The 23,487-nt window shown below is 55.3% G+C and overlaps 1 long non-coding RNA gene across 3 annotated transcripts in view; it reads left to right on the top strand.

Moving 5' to 3' along the window:
- LOC138986119 (uncharacterized) overlaps positions 1-20,507 on the top strand; it is a 69,872-nt gene extending 49,365 nt beyond the window's left edge. Inside the window, exons 3-4 of one of the 3 annotated variants that reach the window (XR_011463015.1) lie at positions 837-960; positions 20,494-20,507. This is a non-coding gene — a long non-coding RNA (uncharacterized lncRNA). Of the gene's footprint in view, positions 1-836; positions 961-14,197; positions 18,817-20,493 lie in introns of those variants that run through there. The other 2 variants (XR_011463014.1, XR_011463013.1) reach the window with 2 other exon arrangements.
- Positions 20,508-23,487: the final 2,980 nt, after the last annotated feature.

Here is a 23,487-nt window from a genome sequence, read left to right as displayed (position 1 = left end):
GTTCAACTTATTTACTGACTGTCTTCACTGCCCCACTCATCCATCCATCCATCCCTCCATTTATCCATCCAGCAGTCGCTGTGGCCTTGTGAGCCTCAGAGGACAGACATAAACTAGACCTCATTCCTGATGACCAGGAGCTCTGCTCACAGGGGAACCCGGCCAATAGAAAGCTGGGGCTGGGGGGAGGGCAGGGAACATGGTCAGCTGGACCCAAGCCACTGCAGGATGAACAAAGAAAGGAGCAGCAGGTCAGTGAGGGCTCCATGGGAACTTCTGAGCAGAGTGGGGCTTTGAAAGACAGAGACATGTGGGAAAGGGCTCCAGACAGAGTACCCGGCTTATCCAAAGGATGGGGTTCCAGGGGGCTAGGCTGACCCAGACAGAGTACCTGGCTTATCCAAAGGATGGGGTTCCAGGGGGGCTAGGCTGACCCAGACAGGGTACCCGGCTTATCCAAAGGATGGGGTTCCAGGGGGGCTAGGCTGACCCAGACAGAGTACCCGGTTTATCCAAAGGATGGGGTTCCAGGGGGCTAGGCTGACTGCAACACAGTGGTGGGTGTCCCAGCATGGCCGAAGCTGCAGGACAGGGTACAGAGAAGCTGACCTTGGTGCTGGGGCCAGTTCTGGACCTCTGACCTTTACTTGGAGTGGAGGAGGGGGACAGCATCCAGTTATCCAGTTTCTAGGGTGGCTCCACTTCTGTGGGCCTGCTCAACTCTCCAGGAGATGGCCAGAGGGGCCTGGGCAGGCAGGACCTAGAGGTGGGTGAAGAGGGTCGGGGCCCTCAGGCTCAGGCTTGGAGCTCACTGCACCCTCTCCTCTCTTCCACAGGACCTGCAGCAGCTCTGCTCAGCCAGGTTGGACTGCTGGGGCTACAGCTTCCTTCCCCTGTGACTGCCTTTTCCTGACACCCTTAGCAGCCTCCAGTCCCCGTGGTCAGCAGAGACCTTGGCAGGTAAGCAGAATGAGCTGGGCCCTGACCCTGGGTGTCTGCAGGTGTGGGACTCAGTCCAAGCGGCTGGTGCTGTTTCAGGGCCTAGAGAAGCGGGAGCTGGGCTGTCATCACTGAGGAATTAGGGGAAGGGGTTTATTTCTTAATTTTCACTTTTCCTTGGCATCCTCCTTTCAGAGGGAGCCAGAGAATGGAGGGTTGTGGGAAGGGATATACCCTAGTCTGGCACTTGAACTTCAGGTTTTATCCAGTTGCCAACTCCCAGTGTAGTGTTGGGTAGCCCTGTCCCTTCGCTTTTGAAAGCCTCCGTTTTCTCATTTAGCTCATGAAAATAATAATAATATCCTCTAACATTCTGAGCACTTAACTGTATGCCAGGCACTGTGCTAAGTACTGTGTAGTTATTCACTCTTTTCATCTTCATCACAGCCCTGTGAGGTGGGTGCTGTTATCCTTCCCATTGTACAGGCGAGAAAACTGAGGTTTGTGGTCTGAAAGGAGCATGCCCAAGGCCGCACTCCTGGCTGAGCCCCCATGGGGTTCACTTCCAGGTCTGTGTGGCTCCAGTGCGCCACGTCCTGACCTCTGGTTCATTCTGCCCCTGGCCTTGCCCCCTCTCTGCTGGTCTTTTCTTGTGGGTGGGCATCAAGAGATCATGGGTGTCCTCAGTTGGCTGGTGGGAAGCATGAGGTTAGGAAGGCTGCCATGATGTGGGATGAGATTAACACTGGAGTTTCATGTGAGTATGGGGAGGCTGGAATCTAGGAAATCTTGGAGAAGGTAGCCCAAGTTATGATCCAGAATGTCTCTGAGAGGACTAAGATTTTCCTGAGAAAGAAGACCATTTATAGTTGCACGTGAACATGAGGTTTTTCATCTGAAAGTACAGATACACATACAAGTCCCAGAGGGGTCTTCTACCCCATAGTCATACCTGTGTCCATGAACACGTGTACATATGTACTCTACACAGGCAACGTGTGCTTGTAAACCTGTCCCTACATGCTAAGGGGCTATAGATGTGCGTGCACACACAGCCATGAGTGGTTGTGTGTGCACAGATACATACAGAAACCTGCAGAGGCACACTCCCTCTCATGCGTATACACACAGACCTCACTCGTGCACACTATAGACACACATGTGCACAAACAGACTTGCTGCACACGTACGCTTATAGAGGCACGTTCACAAACTTCTGTGTTGACTCTTTACACAGATACACAGACACAGGTTCTCAGGACACATGGTATCTCCACATACACACAGGGATGCACTCACATGCATACACAGGGAGGGATGTGTTCCAAGGAGAAGGGACCATGGCACAGGGGGCATGAGTTCTGACTGGTATGTTCTCTGGTGAGGGAAGAGATCTGGGAAGAATCCCCAGGAGGTGACAAGTGAGCTGAGCATTGGAAGGCAGGGAAAAATTTGCTAGGTTGATATAAAGGAGAAAAGAGAAGCCCAAGCAGAAGGTCTGGCTCTTGCAAAGTCCCAGAGAAATGAAAGTTTGTGGCTGATTTATGTTGACGTATGGCAGAAACCATCACTATTTTGTAATTATCCTCTAGTTAAAGAAAAAAAGTTCATTTATTGGCCCTCTACTTCCTCTCCCAACATGTCCACCAGAATCTCCTAGAATCAGGTCTGGCTAAATAATTTGCAGGGCCTGGTTCAGAACAAAATTGTGGAGCCTGTCACTCAAAAATTATTAAGGATTTCACGATGGTGGCCATAGAACATTAAACCAAGAGTGGGTCCTTTTGAGCCTGGGGCCCCAGGCAACTGCCCATGAAGCCAGCACTGCCTAGAATAAGTGAAGAACGGACTTCACATGCAGGCTCCGCCAGTCACTGACAGACCCAGTGACCTTGGGCAGGTCCCGCATCGCCCTGTGAGACTCATCTGTCCAAGGCAGAGATGTTGCCCTCTCCACCAGCTGCAGAAGCCCCAGTGGAGCCAGCATCCAGCTCATCTCAAGCATCTGGGGACGGTGGCTTCGGTGAGGGTGGGATGCCAGCCCCACCCCCAGCAAGCAGTGGTGTCCAGGGGTGTCCCGGTGTGCACTGTCTGCCTTTGAGCCCTGTCCCTACACACTTTGGAAACCTGGTGTTTGTGTGCTTTGCCTAATCCACAAGGGCAGAGGGGGTTGGGGGCTGCTCTGTGTTTTATTTGCAGAGCCTTCTGCCTTGTTGCCCCTTGCCTGCCCTTCTCTGTTTGGCAAACTCACTTCTGTGGGCCAGATGCTATGGAGCCTTCTCTGACCCCAGGCCTGCCCTCCTGACCTCCGCCCTGTGACCCGCTCCTGTAGCTACAATGACCTGTTACTGTAGAGTTCTTTACAGTGTGTAAGCTCTTTCACACCCCATCAGGCCATTGAGAAAGCCCTTGAGAGGTCCTATGCCCTTTGCCAGACTGGAAAACAGAGGCCCAGAGTTGCAATCCCTAGCCTAGCTCCCGGGCTGAGGTCAGGCCTACCTCGGGAAGGGATATAGACAGTGGCCACAGAGGGTGGCACCTAGGCTGTGCTCCGAGGCAGCTTCCCATTTCAGCATTTTGGAAGACGGGCTCTCCCAGCCCCTTACCCAGGAGAGGCCCCGCAGGTGCTACGGCTGTTGAAGAGGACCCAGCGGGCTGAAGGTCTCTTCAGCTGAGTACACAAGCCCCCAGCCCTACCCACCCCTGGGAGTGGCTTGGCCCGCTTCCCTCAGCCTGGCAAAGTGGAGCCAGGTCTGGGTCATGACAGCCAACCCAGCTGGACACAGAAGAATGTCTAGTCAGGGCCGTGACAGCTGCCCCCCCGGCTGGCACTTCATTAAAGGTACTCAGCACACCTTTGGTGGATGAGTGCAGAGGGCATAGATGTGGTGAAAGGTATGGACTCCGAGCCTCGGCATTGGGGTTTTCCAGACTCTTCACACTCCTCTCTTTGTAACTTTAGAAGCGTGGCTTAATCTCTCTGTGCCTCATTTCTTCATCTGTAAAATAGGGATAATAATAGAACTAACCCCACTGAGTTGTGAGGAATTCAATAAAGTCATCCACATAAACCCTTGCTGCAGTGCCTGGGATGAGGTTAGCGCTCCACGGCATTGACGGTACGCAAGCAGGTGGGGCTGAGTGATGGGGCTGATCCCCAGGGCTGTGGGCACACAGGGAGAGACGTGGTTGGATTGTCATTTCAGAGAGGCTGTAGGGGGACAGCGGGGGTTGGGGTGTCACATGAGGCAGTTCCAAACAGCTGTGGATGAGAGCTCTGTAGGCAGGGACCTGGGTTGACAGCCCCTCTAGCCCTGAGTTTGTGGCTTCACACTGACAGCATGAACACCATCAGCTGTCAGTCAACACGTTTCCAGGGCTACATGGCACAAGGCAAGTTTGGGGCTGGTTTCGACGACGTTGAGTGCCAAGCCCAGCTCATGGTGGGCCTGGCCATGGCCACACAGAGCTTGAATTCCAGGGTCCCCATGTGGCGTGCATGTCAGTCTCCAGCGCCAGCTGGGAATGCACAGACTCCTTTCCCTCCTTGGAATTCACTGCCAGCAGTCCAGGCCTGTCCACCCCCAGCCTCTGCAGCCAGCACTGACCCCTCACCCAACCTGAAGCTGGAAATACAGTCCACAGCCCACTAGTCGTTCCTCCCCGAGGTGGGGGACCCTCTGGGTCAGCAAGGTGGGCCATTGTCCCCCCCCAAGCCCGTCGAGCAAAGTTTTAGTTCAAGCCTCAGTCCTGCTGCAGACCTGTTGTGTGACCTTGGACAAGTCACCGTCCCTCTCTGAGCAGCGGTTCATTGGTCTGTAAAACCAGAGGCTCTGCTGAGACAGGTCAGGGTTCACAACCTGCAATATTCTCAAACATCTCAACAACCCAGGGACACTTGGATTATCCCACCTGTAGATGAAGAAGCTCAAAGCTCAGTCGTGTTTGACTCTTTGCGACCCTGTGACTGTATAGTGCCTGGAATTCTCCAGGCCAGAATACTGGAGTGGGTAGCCTATCCCTTCTCCAGTGGATCTTCCCGATCCAGAAATCAAACCGGGATCTCCTACGTTGCAGGCGGATACTTTACCAACCGAGCTATGACAGAAGCCCCAAAGCTCGGAGAGGTTTAGAAATATACACAGGGTCACAGTGCTATCCGTGGAGCTGAAATTCAGCCCAGTTTTACCTGACACCATAATATGTGTTTTCCCCACTGCTTCTGTCTCTGGTAGCCACAGGTATGTTTGCTGGTGAACCATTCATTCCATCAGTCATAGTGGGTTGAACACTTACTGGGCTCCGGCACTGGGCTAGGAGCTGGCATTCACAAGTGCCTCTTTGAGTGCTGGGTGAGCACAGCCCTGGACTTGAACGGAGGTCAACGGAGTCTACAGAGCAGTGTGTGCTAGGTGGAGGCTCTCAGCAGGTGAAGGCAGTAGGAAATGGGAGGGACAGCTCTTCCCTTGTGCTGGAGGAGGCAGGCAGGGGAGACTGCCTGGAGGAGGGGTCTAGATCCCTACACAGAGGAGTGAGGAAACAGGGTCTTCCTGGGGTCTCTGCACAACTTGGTGGGATCGATCAGGAGTCTCCTGGGAGAGGACACTTCATTCAGCCACACCTGGGAGCAGGTACTGAGGCAGCTCCCAGGGGCCATAGAGTTTGACCTTGATCCTGCAGATTGCAGGGAGCCAAAGGGGGCTGTGGGGCAGTGGCAGCTCCTCTGTGAAGGCCAGGAGCTGGGACTGGCCTCGGCCTGGAAGCAGAGGCTCACAGCTCACCCAGAGACAGTGGCAGAGGGGAGGGGCAGCGCTGGGGGCTTGTGTACCCCCGCTGGCTGAACCTCCAGCACACCGAGTCCTCTTCAGCAACCCAGGCACCTTGGGACCTCTCCTGGGCTAGCAGCTGGGCCTCTTTCCCAGAGGGATGCCAGTCTGCCCAAATGCTGAAGTGGGAAGCTGCCCCGGAGCAGAGCCCAGGTGCCGCCTTCTATGGCCACAGTCTGCACCCCTTCCCGATACAGGCCTGACGTTAGCCCAGAGGTGGGGCTGGAAGGGAGCCATGAACAAACCTGTCCAATGACATGGTAGACACAGAGAGACCCAGAGCCCAACCCAGAGTCACACAGCATCATCACAGCAGTTGCAGGAGGCTGCCGGCCTAGACAGGAGGCATCCTTTCAGGGGGTGAAAGGATGGTTCCCTGGTCCTCCCAGAGTCTGGTGGGAGCCTTCTGTTGTCTGTGGTGTGTGGGGCTGCCCTTGTACCCCAGGGACCACTGGCCTCGGCCACCAGCAGGGCTCTCTGAGGACAAGCAGGGATTTGGTGAACTACACCAGGAAGGATTCCTTGGGTGTTACTCACAGCGGGTGCTTTTCCCTCCCTGTGGTGTTTGCTCACCACCCCTCTCTGAGCCCTAGAGTTTGTTTTCCTCTGGTCTGGGAGCCACATACTCAGGGTGAGGGCAGCCACACCCATGCCCCATGTCCCAGGTCCAAAGGCTCCGTGACCTTGCGGGCAGGGAGCAGACACTGGGTGGAGCTGTGAAGGTGGCCTCTTTACTTGAATCATAGCATCTCCGTCGCGTGGGGGAGGAATGGCCTTAGGAAATCACCTGGCCCACCCCCTCATGACCGATGGGGAAACTGAGGCTCAGAGAATGGAGGGTGCACCCCAAAGGAGCCCAACATGGCACTGCAGGCTTTCAGCTGAGCTCGCTGCCACCCTAAACTGTGTGGCGGATGTGGATGCCAGCAGGGCCCAAGTCCTACAGCTGATGTGACCCATCTGTGGGGCGTGGTGCTTGCAGAAAGGCAGGACCCACCCCTGAGGGGCTGGGGGTGCAGAGTGGGGGCCCTGGGAAGTTCTGGGGATGTGGAGAGCAGAGCAGGGCGCCCTCAGACCTGGCTCTGTGAAGGCTTTGTTTGTAGTCCGCCTCCTGTAATCACCAGCTCCTGCTAAGGTTTGCGACCCTTATTATTCTCCTCGCTTCTGTTTACGCTGAGAGCCCAGTGGGGTCTGGAGGTTGTAGGCCCGGAGGCCAGGGCAGAGAGAATGCTCCAGAGTCAGGCTCTGATCAGAAAGCTGACAGGATGCAAGGGGTGCGGAAGGAAAGTGGACTCTGGAAACCTGAGGCCCCCCGTGTCCCCTGTCAGCCCCCTTCGCCGAGCCACAGCAGGGTGCCCAGAGACCAGTCTGCAGGAGGCTTTTGGATCTGTAGTTGCTAGGATGAGTTCTCAGGGTCCCCAAGAAGGGTTCCAAGTCAGGGAGGGCTTCTTGGAGGAGGTGGAGTTCTAGCTGGTTCCTGAAGAATGGACATTATTGTGATCTGAAAGCATTCCAAACACAGGGATCAGCTGGGTCAAGGCTTTGAGGCAGGCACTCTGGGGACAGATCAGTCGTGCCAAGAGTGGGCAGTGAAGGAAATAAGGTTGGAGATGCCCCCTACAGGCCAGATGGCAGAAGAAGGAGGAAGTTTGTACTTGTTTCTAACTTGCTAAACATCCCTGAGAGATTCCCTTCTCCGTTTCTGTGCCTGTTTGCCTCGGATCTCCTCGGAGTTCCAGGCAGGCCACAGCAGGCCAGGGCCGCAGTGGAAGAGCCTACCTTTGGGGAGGGTGTGAGCAAGTGCCAGGGTCCTAGGCTTCCCCCGGGAGCTGGGCAACTGGCCAAGGATTCCAGGGGACCCAGGCTTTGCCAGAAGTTTTCCGCAGCCAGGGAGGATAGGGGACTCAGCCCTTGGGGAACTCTCCTGCTTGCTAAAAATCCAACTCCCAGAGTAGACTATGAAGCTGAGAGTCTGAGGGGGAGGTGGGCTGAGCAATGGGCTTCCTCTCCTTCCTGTGACCAGTTTCCTCTTTCCTTCTAGGGAAGGTGTGTGGGGCAAGGTGGGAGTAGATGACCCTGCCCTAGACGTTGGGCTGGCTCGGAGCCTGACGGAGAAGGGGCTGCCCTCTGAGCTATATGTGCCTGTGGGCTGCTGCAGGAGCTGTGGGTGCAGGATGCCCCCTTGGGTGCAGCCCCTCCCCATAGCCAAGGGCTCAGCCCAGGTTGTGTTCACGACCCACAGCATCCTCCCTCTCACCCTGCCTATCAGCAGAGCAGCACCTAGGGGCCCTTGGCCTATTGGTACCCAAGATTTCACACATCCCCCCAGTACTTTGCACAGCAGCTGCTCAAGCTTCATCAGCTTGGGGCTGGTCCGGGGTCCCACTCAGGAAGCCTTGAATTCATTTCCCGGAATAATACAACAGCCCATCCACACCAGGAAGGGCGAGCTGGCCTCATAGCAAAGCTTCTCCATGACCCCTGGCTCCTGTACCCTCAAAATAGTAGGTGGGCTTCTCAGGGGCCCATTTTCCAGGGGGGAATTAGAATCAGAGAAGAGAAGGCATGAGACTTGGCCAGGGTCATGGGGCCAAGGCAGGACTCACCTTGAATTCCAGGTGGTAGTCAAACTCCTTTTGGGATGGAGCCAGGGTTTTCTGCTCAGGCTTACATGCAGATGGGCCAGGGTCAGGAAGAGGGAGTGGAGGAGGAGAGCTTCTGGGGGGCGAGGAGCTCAAGGGAGAGGCCCCGAGTCAGTCTCTCCTCCTTGGTTCCAGTTACTCTAATTGGCGGATCCGCCAGTGGTGCTGACATTTACCTGGTAGGGAGGCAGGCCTCATCCCTCTCGAATCAAGATGCTAAAAATAACCGGGTCCAGCTTCCCAGGGCCCCTGCCCAGCTATCGCCTGCCTGCCTGCCTCGGCGACCTTTCTCCTGGGTGCTGGAAGCTAATTGCTTCGCGAGAGTACAGTTTCTCGTGCTGAGGACTTCCTAGGGGTCTGAGCAGGGATGGCATTGCTCCTGAAACTGAAGAGAGCTCTCTGCAGGGCCTCCCTACCCCCCAGTATTGGGGTGATGGGCCCTTGCCCAGACCCTATCACCCACCCCGTTTTCTCCCTGGGTGCAGTATCCTGCCAGGCTGGCCACTCCAGCCCTGGATGCTTAAGCCCCTTCCTTGAGCTGCTGGAGTTTATGCCGGTGCCCCTCCTCCTCCGGATTATCCAGTGCTCACCTTGAGACCTGTGCCATGTCCAACACAGTGGTCCAAGGTGCGGCTTCTTACCTTCATGCTCCATGTCCATCCTGCAGGCAAGAGGAGCCCAGACTGGAGGGCTGGACATGTTTAAATCCAGCTGTGAAACCTTAGCGCATTTCTGAGCCTCTGTGCTCTCATCTCTGAAGTGGGCATCGTGACTGACTTTATAGTGTCGTTGCAGGAATGAAATGAGGTAACACAGAGAAGGTGTCAGGTCAAGAGAGCTGCTCCCTTCTGACCCCCGGCCCCACCCCGCCCTGCCTGCCCCAGGCCAGGAGGAGGCCTGAGCACTTCTGGGAGGTTTCCTTTCTCTTGCTCTGTAAGTCAGCCCTGGAAGCCTCATACATTTGGTTGATGTATGTAGACTGGAAGAGGAAGGTCTTAAAAGACCCAGGCTGAGAACTAGGGACTGGTACCCCTCAAAAACAGGGCTCTCCTGCCCATTCCTGTGCACATTCTGAGTGCCCTGCCACAGCCATCCCACCTGTGTATTTTGTCCAGTTCTTGCCCTTGGTCAGTATGATCAGATGTGTTGACATTGGCCTACGTGTCCCTGGCTGTGGGGTGAGCCCCATGGAAATGGAAGTGGTTTTCTGGGCTCTCTTCTCACCCGCTATGAGAACCTGGGCTGGTGGCTTAGCCCCTCCACGCCTCAGTGTCCTCTGAAAATGGGATAATAATGGCTCCTCTGCCATCAACACTGTGAGATTAAACCAGGAGTGTTGGTGTGGTGCTTAGGACAGGGCCTGGCACGGGGGGAGCCCTGGGCGCGTGTTCACGTTAGTCGTAACCATCCACGGTAATAAGAGCAGCCCCCACCCTTGGTTGAATGATTAGTATCAGAGGCTATGTCAGAGGCTAAGCACTTAACAGTCATTATTTAACTTAATCTCCGTGACAGCCCTACACAAGGTACTCCTATAATCTCTACATTCCAAAGGAAGAAATCTGAGGCCCAGAGAGGTCACTCGCAGTCTGGAAGTGGTAGCGCTGAAAACCAGAATTCAGGTTCAGCCCTGCTGGGTGATCAGCCCTTTCGCTTTGCCTGGGACTGCCAGGTCTCAGCACTCAAAGTTTCACATCCCGGAAACCTCTTAATTTTCACCCACAGGGACAGTTGATGAGCTAGTCCCGCTGATTCTCCACTCCACAACTGTTCCCATCACCGCCTCCGGACCCCTTCCTGACTTTGGGGCACAGCCCTGCTCTGCCCCTGCCCCCTTCCCACACCTCATTGGTCCCTCTTCTCACCAGATATCCTTGCCCATCCCTCCATGGCCTGACCCAGCCTCCCCATCCAGCTTCCCCTCCTCTTCACCCTCCCCTCTGCCAGCTCGGGGGCTGTGGGTCACCCCCGAGGGGCTCTCTGTGCCCAGGGCTGTGCCTGCAGCTGGTTGCTGGGTCCTGAGCCACCTCTCTCAGGCCTCAGGCTCCCCATCTGCACTGAGGGCTTTGGCTCCTCTGCACCCGGCCTTCCAGAGAGGCTTCAGAAACCTCTTCCTTAAAAGAGGGAAGACGCAGTGGGCCCCCGCCCCCAGCCCTGGCCCCAGGCAGTCGGGAGAGATTGCACTGGCCCTTCCGGTGCATTGATGGAGAGCACTGCTGACAAAGGAGAAAGGTCAGCAGTGGGACAGAGTGGGGCTGGTGTCGGCCTGCCGGCTAGCAGCACCCTCCCCCAAGTCAGGGCTTCCTGGGGGGAGGGGCCCAGGGCTCCTTGGGGTCCTGGTCAATTCATATTGACTCAGGCAGCCGCTGCTTCAGCAAAGCTGGGCATCGAAGCCCCCAGAGGGCTGGGGGAGATGCCTGGGTCATCCTTGGTACCTCCCTCTTCTTCACCCCTGTGGTCGATTAAATTCTCTGAGCCACCTCTGGATTCGGGTCCCCCCTCAGCACCCCTAACCCTCTGCTAGCTCTCAGATCTTACTGTCTTCCTTGGTCTCAGTTACTGAGCTCTTCCCAGTTCGCCCCTGCCCGCCCTGGCTGCCCACTGTCACCAGGAATAAAGTCTGAATTCCGAGACTGACATAAAGGTTCTTTTTGAGCTCAGTGAGGCTGCCCAGTGCTGCCGGTCCTTCCCTGAGGACTTGAGATTGCCATCCCCACCCTCAGATGAGCATCTCCCAGCCCCGGGTGGGGTGGAGGGGGCCATCTTCCTCCCAGACATGCCTTTCGGGAGCTCAGTCCATGACTTTCCCTCCCCCAGGACTCACACCCTCTGGGAGAGGTTGGAAGAGGTGTGCAAGGGATCAGGGCACCCTGAGTGCCAGGCCAGCTCTGCACCCAGTGCTCCAGCCTCTCCCTTCCTTTAGGGTTGAGCCTCAGCAGGTTTGTGACTAGGGCCCCAGCCCAGTGCAGGGACCCCCCACACCATGCCTCAGACTCCCACCTTAAACTGCTCCGTGCATCGCTTGTCCCAGATCTTGGAGGCCAGGGGCCATCTGCTCCCCAGCTCATGTGAAGGACAAGCCCCTGTGAGGGCAGGAGGTACAGTGGTTAGGGCACAAGCTCTGGGGTCTGACCCCAGCTCCATCACTTACTAGCTGTATGACCTCAGGCAGTTATTTCCCTCAGAGCCTCAGTGGTGTCATTTGTGAAATGTGGGTAATAATAGTTGCTTCTCCACAGGATGGTGAGATTCATTGAAATGACACATGTTTGTGGGACCCTGGAACGTTTTAAGGATCAATAAAGTCACCTTTTATCATCACCAACTCCATCATCATCAGGCCAGCGGGGTACCATATCCATGAGATGAGGGCCCTCTCCTCCTGGTTATTTGAGTGCACCGTCCACTTCTGCTCCTCACTGTGCTCCCTTTGACCTTTGTCCCCAGCACTCCTTTCCCACATTTCCTAAAATCCCAGGAAGCCCAGCCCTCCCTGGTCTCCAGTTGTCACCTGCATAGCTGCCCTGTGGACCTTGTCCTTCAGAGCTGGGCCCAGGATTTAATCTCTGTTTACCCCACAACCCTTACAGGGTCCTCAAACACAGTAGGTGCCTGATAAAAAAGTTTGTTCAGTTAAACAGACATTCATGGAGCCTAAGTCACCTCCAGGAACAACACAGCAGTGACCAGTCAGGTCCCTGGGCGCATCCTTATGCTGATGAAGGGCCTGTCTGAGACCAAGTCTGAGCCACCTCCCACCAGGTCCCTGCTTGTGCCCATTCTGGGCTCCCCCGCGCAGGGCTTGAGGGAGACAGGGTGGTGGGTTTGGGCCACTGCATTGGAAGGTTTTCAGAGCTGGTTCCTCTGTGGTCCTCTGTGCCATCCCTGTGTTTTGTTTGCCTGGGTCCTTTCCCCACCCCCTTGGTTCTCTGTTAAATCGTGTTATTATATTTAAACAAATCAATTCCATTGCAGAGTTTTTCCTGTCCTAATGATGAGTTTGCAGCACAAATGCCATTGATTTCTCACAGCCCTGAAAACCAGTTGATGAATAGCACCGGGCTTGTCTTTGGAGAGGCACTTAGAGCAGCTCTGGGCAGCCCCCCTACTCCTCGCCCGCACTGCCCCCCATCGCCACCCCACCCCCACCCCACACTTCTTCACGTGGGGCTGAGGCTGGGTGATAAAGCGGGACCCTCAGTATCCTCTGCCAGTGCGGGGGTGGGGATGTCATCACAAGGGGCCTGGCCCCTCATGATGGTGAAGCAATCATAGTGGAGAACTGTATTGATTTTGGCCGAAGGCAGGAGCACAACTTACAGAGCAGAGAGGCCGTGCGGTGTGATCTCTGTCTTCGCTTACAAGTTCAGAGCACAGTCCTGAGTGGCAGCAGATACCGGCTCAGGCGGAGCTCAGGTTTCCAGACCTCCATGGAACTGCTGTGTTTTAAAGGGGTGGTTCAGAGGTGAGGGGGAGAAGGAAATGGCAACCTACTCCAGCATTCTTGCCTGGAAAATCCCATGGACAGAGGAGCCTGGCGGGCTACAGTCCATGGCGTTGCAATGAGTCCGACATGACTGAGTGACTGAGCACTCACTCACTCACTCACTCGGAGGTGAGGGAGCTGTCCCCACCAGGGAGCTAGAAACTTCCCTTTGTGAAATCCTCCCCAACCTCCAGTGTCAGGGTCAGACTGCCCCTTCAGATCACTGACTTTGTTTGAGTTTAGGAGGGCTGCCAGGGCTTGGGTGGACACGAATGATTCTTCCCACCTCTGAGCTGGGCATCCTGCTTGACGGGCAGTCCCTGGAGAGGGAGGTTCAGCCGCCACAGGAGCCTGAGTTGGGCGCAGAGGAACTGGGGTACACTGGAGTGCATGCCTCCCTGAAACCCCTCACCGACCCCTAGGAGTCGTGACTGACTCTTTGCGACCAGACTACTGGAGTGGGTAGCCTTTTCCTTCTCCAGGGGATCTTCTCAACCTAGGGATCAAACCCAGGTCTCCTACATTGCAGGCAGAAAACCCTCAAAGTTACCCCTAAAACTATCCTGGATGGGGCTGTGAGCTGGATTGCCTACTGCTTCTCCCGGAGTCTAATTCAAGCCTTTGTTTTAGACAAGAATGTGGCCTGGAGTTGGGAGGGCTGTGTCAAGGTCACAGCACAAGGCGGTGGAGGGGCTGGGGTTTGAGCTGGGGATGGGGGCAAGGCCCCTCTTGCAGTGCTGGTGCACCTCCCCCCAGCCGCCAGGGTTGGGGGCAGGGCAGAGGCTCCGTTGCAGGGAAGACAGACCCCTCACTCAGGAGACCCCCGCCTTCCTTGGCCCTCAGACCCAGTCACCCTCCCCTCCTCCCTCCCTGCAGACAAACCTCCTGTCCCTCCTAATCAGGTTAGCCTCCTGCTCCGTGCTCACTCTGCTGAGCTGGGCCAGCTGCCTCTAATGGCCTGTCGACCTGGCCCTCCCCCTGGCTCCCGGGTGGGGGAGGGGAAGCTCAGAAAAGAACTGTGAGTGGGAAGGGGCTGCCCAACTCCCTGGATTCAGACCTTCCCACGGCTTCTAGGATTAAGTCCAAACCCTTAGCCTGGCATCCAAGACTCATCAAAATGAGGCCCCACTTCCTTCCCCAGCCTCCACAGCCCTGGTGGACTCTTCACTACGGCGTGTGCGTACGCAGGCGCTCAGTTGTGTCTGACTCTTTGTTAACCCCGTGGACTGTAGCCTGCCAGGTTTCTCTGGCCATGGGATTTCCCAGGCAAGAGTACTGGAGTGAGTTGCCATTTTCTTCTCCAGGGGGAATCTTCCTGACCCCGAGATCGAACCCACGTCTCCAGCTTGGCAAGCCACCAGGGAAACCCCTTTACTACGCCCACAGGAGGCTATTTCTTACCTCCCTGCCTTTGCACATGCAGGTCCTTTTGCTACTTCCCAACTTCTCTGGAAACTCCTACGCATCCTTCAAAACCCAATGCTGGTCTCTTCCTCTGGGCTGCCTCCTCTCAAGATTCTGCTGCCTCTGTCTCCCACCAGATGCTCCATTGATCCGGAACTCAGTGCTACTGTGTTTGGTTGCGTTATTCTGAGACCCGCTTCCCCTTGAGTTTCTGGGGGAAAGGGAGAACATTGTAGAAGAATATGCCTCAAGGTGCAGCAATGAAGGAATTGGGCCAGCAAAAAAGAGAGAAGTGGGGGCCGAAGAAAGAGACAGACAGGAGTGCACAGAACAGCTGCTCCCAGCCCCTCCACAACACTCTAGCTTGCTTCCTGCCAGGGAGGCCATTCCCGGTGACACATGTGGGGCCTGAAATAGACATGTGGGGGCCTTGGTGGTGCACTTGGACAGGCCAGTCCTAAGAACCACCACCACCCATTCCTTGGGCACAGAAGCTCCCCTCTCCTCCCAGGGCCCCGTCCCTGCAGCCAAGACCCCTCCCCCAGCAGTACCCAGGCCTTGCCCCTCTGTTCCTGCTAACTTTGTTTTATAAATAAACTATATAAATAGGCTCCTCTGATTCCTCAGAGCAGGCAGCGTTTAAGGACTAGGGCACTGCTGCAAGCATAATTGTACTACCGAATCCATCAGCTGCCTAATTACCATTCATTTTGCATTTATTTCTGCTAATTAAAAAGAGAGAAACTCCTAACAACTTTTACGTAAATACTATATTTGTTCTATGTAAAGATGGGATGCTAATTCGCTGGTGATTAGCTGATTATCTAATTTTATAGCTGTCACACAGGCTTGCCCTGTCTCCCCTTTGAACCCCAGATGCCACTCGAGGCCCCTGATCAGGTGTGGGAGGAAAAGGCCCAGGGAGGTCTGAATGCATGTTTAGAGGGTCGATCTGAGGCCCAGGGATCCTCTGGATCACCACATGTCACCAGGGCTCAAGGGGGCTGCAGTCTGACCCATGGAGCTGGGAGGAACCATTGACTCATCCACTGTTTCTGCACAGATGGAGACACTGAGGCTCGGACAGGTCCAGCATCCCTAAGTGACTCCCTAACCCAGGACTCTGTTACTGGGTCCAGTAACAGAGATGAAACCAGGCATTTGGGCACCCCCTCCAGTGCTCCCTCTGTGTAGAGGTATTGTCTGGGGGAATTTGCAGCCTCTGTTTGCAACTGGAACAACATCTGGACCAAACTCCAGCCCAGATGGAGGAAAGACATAGTCTGGTCTGAGCCCGTGACCCAAGCCAGACCCTCAATTGCCCTTCTGTAAACCTCTGCCTGCTCGCACTTTCGCACCCAGCCAGGGCTCGGATCCTCCTGACATCACTTCCTGAGGCTCGTCTCGTCTCCCAGTCTGGGCCTTACACACCGTGGGCTGCTAGGACCTGTGTGAGGGTCTGAATCTCACATCTCAACATTACGCGTTTATCTCAGTGTGAATTAGGAACAAATAGAATTAATACATCAAACTTGTGATTTCACAGACAATATTGCTTTAGGTGAGTTTAAATAAAAAGAATGCGATTGGTTCAAAGTGATTTAGAGAACAATATGTAAATGATTTAGGTGAAACCTGACCTGGTTTAAAATTTCTAGAAACTAAAGTTGGGAACACACTGGCAGAGGGTCTGAGAACACAGATCAGGGGCCGGGTGGCGAGTCCCGGGTCAGCAGCGAGGACTCGAGGGCAGGGTTGGCCAGTCCCTGGCCTGCAGGCCACCGCTGCCTCATCCCATGGCTGGGCCGACAGTGCCCCTGCGTCATGCCCTTCTCCCAGCCCGGAGGCTAGTGGAGTTAGCCCCCAGCAGAGGAAAGCTCTGCCCTCAGAGACACTTTATCCGGGACTCTGTTTCTGCCTCAGAGCGGCCAGGAAGTAGAGCGTGTGACTTCTTGGGCTCCCTGGCCAGCCCGGCTTCCCTGCATTCGTGGGCGAGAGCCTGCCTGACCCTCTACTCTGTCTTCCTCGATCCCGAAAGTCTGAAAATGGCTGGTTCTAGATGGCAAGGGAGAACAGCTTTGACCAGGTCAGGGCCAGGGTCAGCGTGGCCCGTTGGAAATCCCCGAGGTGAGGGTTCCGGTCCTGACCGCAGCTTTCTGCAGCCTCATGCTCCTCCTCTGTAGATCGTGAGGTCACCGTGCCTTCCTCCCAGGGTTGCCAAAGGGATTCTGAGAGCCATGTGCAAAACTCCTCAGAGGAGCGCTCTGTGCAGCTGGTGGTGAGCCCAAGCCCTGGCCTGGGGGCCAGGGGTGGGGGGCCCCTCTGCCTCCTACCCGCCGCCACCATGTCTGTGCGAGGTGACCCGCTGCTGCCAGAGATCTCCCGCTCATCTGCCCTTTTATCGCCCTGCGCACAATCAGGGGAAGCCTGGAAGGCGGTGGGGGCGCAGGCAGATGGAAAACAAAGAGAGAACAAAGGCACTGCTTCCAAGAGGCCAAAAGGCAGGGGCCTCCTCCCCCTCCGGCCCTGGCCAGCCTGTCCCCACCAGCGCCTGTGCCACCCCAGGCTTCAGGCCACCTGGCCTGCCCCTCCAGACTAGCCCTAGCCTCACAGGGGGTTCCCCACTTGCTGGGTGACCCTCGGAAAGTCATTCCACTCCAAGCCACCTTTTTCTTATCTGTAAATGAGGAAGTGGGACAGCTTGCAGAGTGCTCTCCAGCAGACCCCACCCCTCTCACCTCTGCTGGAGTCTCTTTGAGGCCAACGCATTTCTTCCTACCCTCGGGTTGCAGAGGGTCAAGTTGAGTGCCCACTTCTACCCATAGAGAGGACCCCAGAGTTCCCCGGGGCCAAGCGAGGCAAACAGGAAGCCTGTGTTCACAGCCTTTTGGTGCTGGGTGTAAGCATTTGCCTGGAATGAATGAATGGCTTAATCAGATGGAGGCTTAACTGTCAGCCCTGTGGTCACTGCTGCTGTTGGAGCCACCAAGGGAAGGGGAAACCCCTGGACCCTCCAGAGCAGTTGCAAAGAGGAATGGTTGAGGGCTCATAAGAGCCCCAACACCAGGCTGTCTGGATTCATATCCTAGCTGTGTGCCCTTGGGCTGCTTCCTTAAACTTTCTGTGACTGTGTCCTCATGTGTTAAAATAGGTATAGTACCTACCTCATAAGCCGTGTTGAACTTACAGGACTTAACTCACGTAAAGGACTTAGAAGAATACCCACCGAATAAGATCCATTAATGCTGGGTGTTATTATTATCACCAGTTCTAGCACTGTTCTTTAGAGGAAAGCTCATGCCCTTCAGCCTCCTGACCCCACCCCTGTACCGCCTGGATGAAGGTGGGGTTTTGCTGGCGGCTGGGGAGGGGCAGGAGGTTGCCATCACAGCATTTCTGTGTAAGCATTTCTGGTGAATTGTTTAAAGGGGCCTGACTTCTAAGGTTCTAGGAATTTGTTACTTCTTTTCTCATTCCAAATGTGTATGTGTCAGGAATTCCCTGGCAGTCCAGTGGTGGGACTCTGTGCTTTTACTTCCCCAGGGGCCCAGGTTCAGTTCCTGGTCGAGGAACTAACATCCCTTGGCAAAATAAAAAAGGAGAAAAGAAAAAAATGTAACTGGACATGTATTTCTAAAGAGGACCTCCAAAATAGTGTAAGCTTCAGGTCCTGCAAACCTGGACGGTCCCCTGCTGATTCCTGTTCCCTTGATTGTATTTCTGGGACCTGGCCACCTCAGGAGGAGGGCTGAAGCTTTGGGGCTGGAGGAACCTAACTTTGTACCCTGTACAGCTGTGTATGCACCCCAGACTGCAGTCTCTACCCTGCACTCCAGGTCAAGGGAGCCCCAGAGAGGGCAGGCAGGGAGAATGGGACCCTCTCTTGACGGAGACCCTGGATGTGCAGAGTCCAGGGGCCAAGTGGGTCTGAGTGCCCTGCACTGCAGGCTGAAGCCCTGCCCCCCACCTCCGCCCCCTCCACCCTGGGTGGGCTGGGTGGGCAGGCACAGGGGGTGGCTGGGGCCGTGGGAAGCAGGTTGCTGAGCAGGAACAGTTGCCCCAGAGGCTGTCACCGGTGGGGCTGGCTGTGCGCCAATCCCTGGGTTTCATGTCAGGTAGGTGGGGACTCAGGATGGCCCCTGCCCTTTGAGAGCTCTCGAGGTAGCTGGAACCACAAGCTTTGCACCTGGAGGGGTAGAGAGTGGGCACGATTAGACCCTGTTGCGTGAGGCGTCTCAGGGGGGAGTTGAGAGAGCCCAGAGGTCAGGAGTGCTGGACACTTGTGGGGAGTGGGGGCGCCTCCTGGAGGATGGACCCTTGCCTGGGGAGGCCCCCAGAGCAGTGGGTGCCTTGGGCCTTGGCGCCTCTGCCAGCAGCGGGGCCTCTCAGCCCAGGCTCTGACAGGGACATTTATAACTCACAGCTGTGCGGTCCTGGGCCCAACTGACTGTGGTAAACCGATCAGGCTTCAGGAAGTCGAGTCCTGAGGCCACTCCCCACCCCGACCCCACACTCTCCTTCACCTCCTGACACCCACATCCTGTTCTGGGTGGGAGGGGCGGACAGCTGGGGCACCGGGGGGTGGATGGGGGGCAGCCAGGGGTCTGTAACCTGTGGGCAGAGCTGGAGGGGATGGAGAAGTTCAGTGAAACCCCAGAGCTGCACGGCAGGGCCTCTGGGGTCACCAGGATCTACCCCTCAGGACGCACACGGGGAAACCCAGGCCCAGAGAGTGTCAGGGGCCACCCAAGAGCACACAGGAGCCAAGGAGCAAGAGATCAGGCAGCGGGGCTTGGGGGTACGCTCTGTGCTTCCATATCTAACTGGAGAGGAGATTAAGCATCTAGCCCCTACTGACCAACCCCAGCTCTGAGGGAGCCCAGTGGAAGAGGGCAGAGGTAAACCAGAGCCTCAGAGGATCCTGGGTAAAGGCACAGAGGATGCTCGGACCCTGGGGCTCTGCACAGCCTGCAGCCCCCAGTGGGAACATCCCATCCTGAGACCAAGTTCCTCATCAGGCCTTGTGTCCACCCAGCTAAATTCTCACAGCAAAATTCACTGGAGGGAATGGTCATGCCTGGTTCTGGGAAGAACAGTACCAAGAGCTTCCAGCATACTGTGATTTCGACCCCTTTACCTCCCTTGGCCCTGTTTGCTAGCCAGTTCTTGGGCTTGCTTGACCAACCACCCCTCCCCCTGACCTCTTTCTCCTCCCTTACAAGAAGAGGGATGATAAATAATAGAGTTTACCAAAGCTTGGCCTACGTAACTCTGGCAACCTGGGACACAATTCTAGAATGAGTACTTGAAAGAACATGTGTTTTTGTTCATTACTTATATCCTTATTCAGGTATATTAGAAATGTATAACTAACTTAGCAAACCAATGATTTCACAGATATGATCCTTTTGGATAAGGCCAGATTCATTAGAGCTAAAAATAATAATAATAATAATAATGAGTGAGTATTAATTAAGTTGTCATACAGATAGCACTCAGCTTGGACTGAGAGAGTCGTGAAATACATAGAAGGACTGAAGTTTGGGGAACACCAGGGCTCTTCTCTGCTTTAAACTCTGGTTCTTGACCTCCTCCAGAACTGGACCCCCACAGGCAGGAGGGGACGAGGCGGGAGTAGGCTGGTTTTCCAAGGAGGTGCACACACAGAGTGACTCCCAAGTGTTGGGATCTGGTGAACAATTCATAATGAGGAAAGAATTCAGGCAGGGGTCAAAGAGTGGCTTTGGAAGTGGCTGCCGGCTGGCCAGCCGTATGAGATAATTCCCCGAAGCCAGGCACAGCGCAGAGTACGCCACGGGCTTAGAGGCCCAGCTAAAAATACCCCCCGACAACTTCTCCCTGTCACCCTGCCTGGGGCCGCACAGGAAGGCCCTGGCTCTGCCTTTCTTACCAGGAAGAAAAAGACAACAACATAAAGCCACCGAGCCCAGAAAAAACAAAACTTACATAGATTTCACATTTTGTTAAGACTCCCACCAGGAGGAGTTGGCTTGCTGGCTGGAGCACCACAGGGTGGGGAAGATAGCCAGCTCTGATAAACCAGGCATCCCGGGGCATGCTTACAGGGCCCAAGAGGCCACCAAGATTAGACCACTGATGGGGACAGAGCTGGGGAGAGTGACCTGCCACCTGCGTCCCTGTTGCTCACATGCGTCCTCTCTCCCCGCGTACCCAGGACGAGGAGGAGGAGGCCCGTTGGACCAATGCTGTGAGGGGTGTGAGGATTAGAGCTGCCGTCCATCATTCCCCTGCCAGAGCGAGAAAGGTAACACCAGACCCCCGACGCCCTGATGCCCAGGCTGCACTGCGGCTTTCACCTAAAACCTGGCCTGGGGTGAGGTCGGGCAGTGGGTGGTGATGAGGCAGGAGTTATCAGCCTTTTCACCCAGCCCTTCTTGCCCAGACTTCAGAGCTTCTCTATTAATGCCTTGTGTGTGTTCAGTACAAAATGCTTCTGGGCTTCAGTTTGTCCATCTCTAAAATGGGTCCCCTACTGATTCCAGTTCTTGAGGGTTCCGTGAATCACTTGCGCCTCCTTGTTATTTGGAGCTAAGCCATCTTCTCAGCCTAGCTCAGTTTGAACCTGGGAGCAGAGCCAAGGGTCCCAGCCCTTGGGGGTGTAGTATTAAAATCACAGGGTCTGCAGGGCCAGACAGGGCTTGAGAAGAAAGGATTTTCTAGAGCAGCCCTGACTGGAGATGTGTCTCACTGGAGGTGTGGCTGTGGTCTCCTTTTTGGCAGAATTTGAAACTCCAAAGTGATCTCCCTGGCAGCTCTGGGCAAGAATTACCATCGGCATTTTTAGACTGTGGGACCAAGGCACAGGCAAGTTGGTGTGCCTGCTGTGGTCACACAGCAAGCTCTGGCCACACTGTAGCAACTCTGCTTTATCCTGCTTGCTAGATCAGTCTCTGTACGCCTGCTGAACTGCAGGTCTGGCCAGAGAAGTCTGGCTGTTGAGCCCAATAAACCACCAGTCTTCACTGTGTGCCCGTGGTGGGACCCATCCATTCATCCACCCATCGTCCATCCACTCACCCATCCATTTGTACATCCTCCGCCTCAACCTCCCTCCCACCCATCCACCCATCCGTCTGTCCACCCATCGTCCTCCCACCCCAGTCATCCTTCCATTCACTCATCCATTCACTCATCTCTTTATCCACCCATTCTTCCGACCATGTATTTACTCATGAATTCACACATCGAACACACACTGACTCATATCAGGCCAGCCCTGCACTAAGGGCTGGGTTTTGAAGATAGATCAGCTCCAGCCCTGCCCTGGAGATGGTTCGCTCTGTGATAGAGGCTGATCCATGATCTCAGAGCCAGGCTCAGTTCCATAAGTTCAGTGTTCGAGGCCCCTGTGGTGTCTGAGACTATATGAGGAAGGGAGGAGCGGCTCTGCAGGCAGGCATTCAGGGAGTGCTTTCCAGGGGAGGTGGCGTTGCTCATTTATCAATGCTCCAGTTGTTTATTGAGAAAGTCTCTGTGCTGAGAACTGCTTGATGTTTTGGAGACCTGGCAGGGAATAAGACTGACAAAACTCCCTTTCCTCATGGCGTGTACGTTCTCATGAGGAGACATGGACAGTAAATACTTAAAACAAGATTATGTCATGTCAGATGATGCTCAGTTTTAGGAAGAGAAATTAGCTGAGTGAAGAAACAGCCTACAGGATGGATAAAGTGTTCTTAGACAAAGGATGATCAAGGAAGGCCTCTGACAAGGTGACATTTGAACATTGACATGAGTGGAAGGAGGGAGTGAGCCGGGGCGCGCTTGGCGTGTTCAAGGAAGTGGCAGGGATGCACGTGGAAGAAGGGAAGTGAGAGGTAGGAGGGGCAACCAGAGAAGTCCTGGGGGGCCCACTCACCTCGGCACACAAAAGTGGGGCAGCGAGATGGCTGAGAAGCTGTTGCCCACATCCAGGTGGAAGGTGGTGGTAGCTTGGGCTAGGGTTGCAGGGGAAACAGTGGGAACTGTCAAAGTCTGTATTTCAAAGATCTTGCAGGGTGGCTTGTGGGTGGCTTAGAAGTGGAAGACGGGGCAAGAGGGGGCAGTCCAGGAAGGCTCTTGGGTTTGGGAAGGAAGCCACTGGAAGAACAGAGGTGGCTGTTTCCCTCAGCAGGGGATGACGGGAGGGAGGGCCGAGAGCGGCCAAGAAGCTGTGTTTTAGACCCATTAGGTTTGAGACGCCTTTGAGACATCCAAGGGGAAAGGTTGAGAAGGCAGTTGGATATATGAGTCTGGGAGGCAGAGAGAGTCCCGACTAGAGATATGAGTGTGGGAGCTGTCATGTATAGATGGTGTTGCAAGCTGATGAGGTCATCTTGGGAGTGAGTGCAGATAGAGCGCATCAGACGCCTGTGTCTGAGTCATGGGGCATCCAGTCCTTAGAGGGAGGGAAGGTGGGGTGGAGGCCGTGAAGGAGATGGAGAAGGTGCAGCTGGGGAGGGAGGAGGAGAACTGAGGGGGCAGGCTCCTCATGGATCAGGAAGGTTTTGCTGGCAAATCAGGGAAAGGACTCTCCAGGTAGAGAGAACAGCATTACAAAGGCTCAGAGACCTCAGTAACAGAGCCATATCTGGAGAGGAGCGGCGGAGAGGGGCAGGGGACCAAAGCAGCTCCCCATTGCACACCTGGCCACACAGAGACCAGGGCCCACGGGGTGTCTGGCTGAGCTGTGAACAAGTTCGTGTTCCAAGGACCCTCCCTGTCACCCTGGTTGGCACTCCCTGATCTCAGCTGATGATGTCTTCTACTTTGCACTTTCTTTTAAGAACCTTTGCCAACCTCTCCCAACCTCCCACCACCCCTCTGGGTCTCTTGGGCCCCTGAGACCTCCCCCTTGGCCAGAGCACTTGTGTGAAAACACAGGGCTCAAGGCAGCAGCTCAGGAACTGTCTGCAGGGCAAGGACACCCAATAGCTTCCTACTGAATCTCTAAGCACTGCCTGATCCTATATCTGAAAAGAAACTGGAGAAACTTCCTGGACTATGAGCTGCCCACTCATGCTCCGCTGGCAGGGGCGCTCACTGCCTCTGGTGGGCCAGTGCATGAGTGTTTGGGTGGGTAAGGGTCAGCCTTGGTGCACCTGCAGTATTTCATACCCAGCACTCAACTCATGGTAGAGAGAGGGACCAGGCTCATTCAGGGAAGGTT

This window comes from Bos mutus, chromosome 28 (genome assembly GCF_027580195.1).
Source record: "Bos mutus isolate GX-2022 chromosome 28, NWIPB_WYAK_1.1, whole genome shotgun sequence".
NCBI lineage: Eukaryota > Metazoa > Chordata > Mammalia > Artiodactyla > Bovidae > Bos > Bos mutus.
Note: the sequence above shows the minus strand (reverse complement) of the source record. Positions and strands in the feature narration are given on the sequence as shown.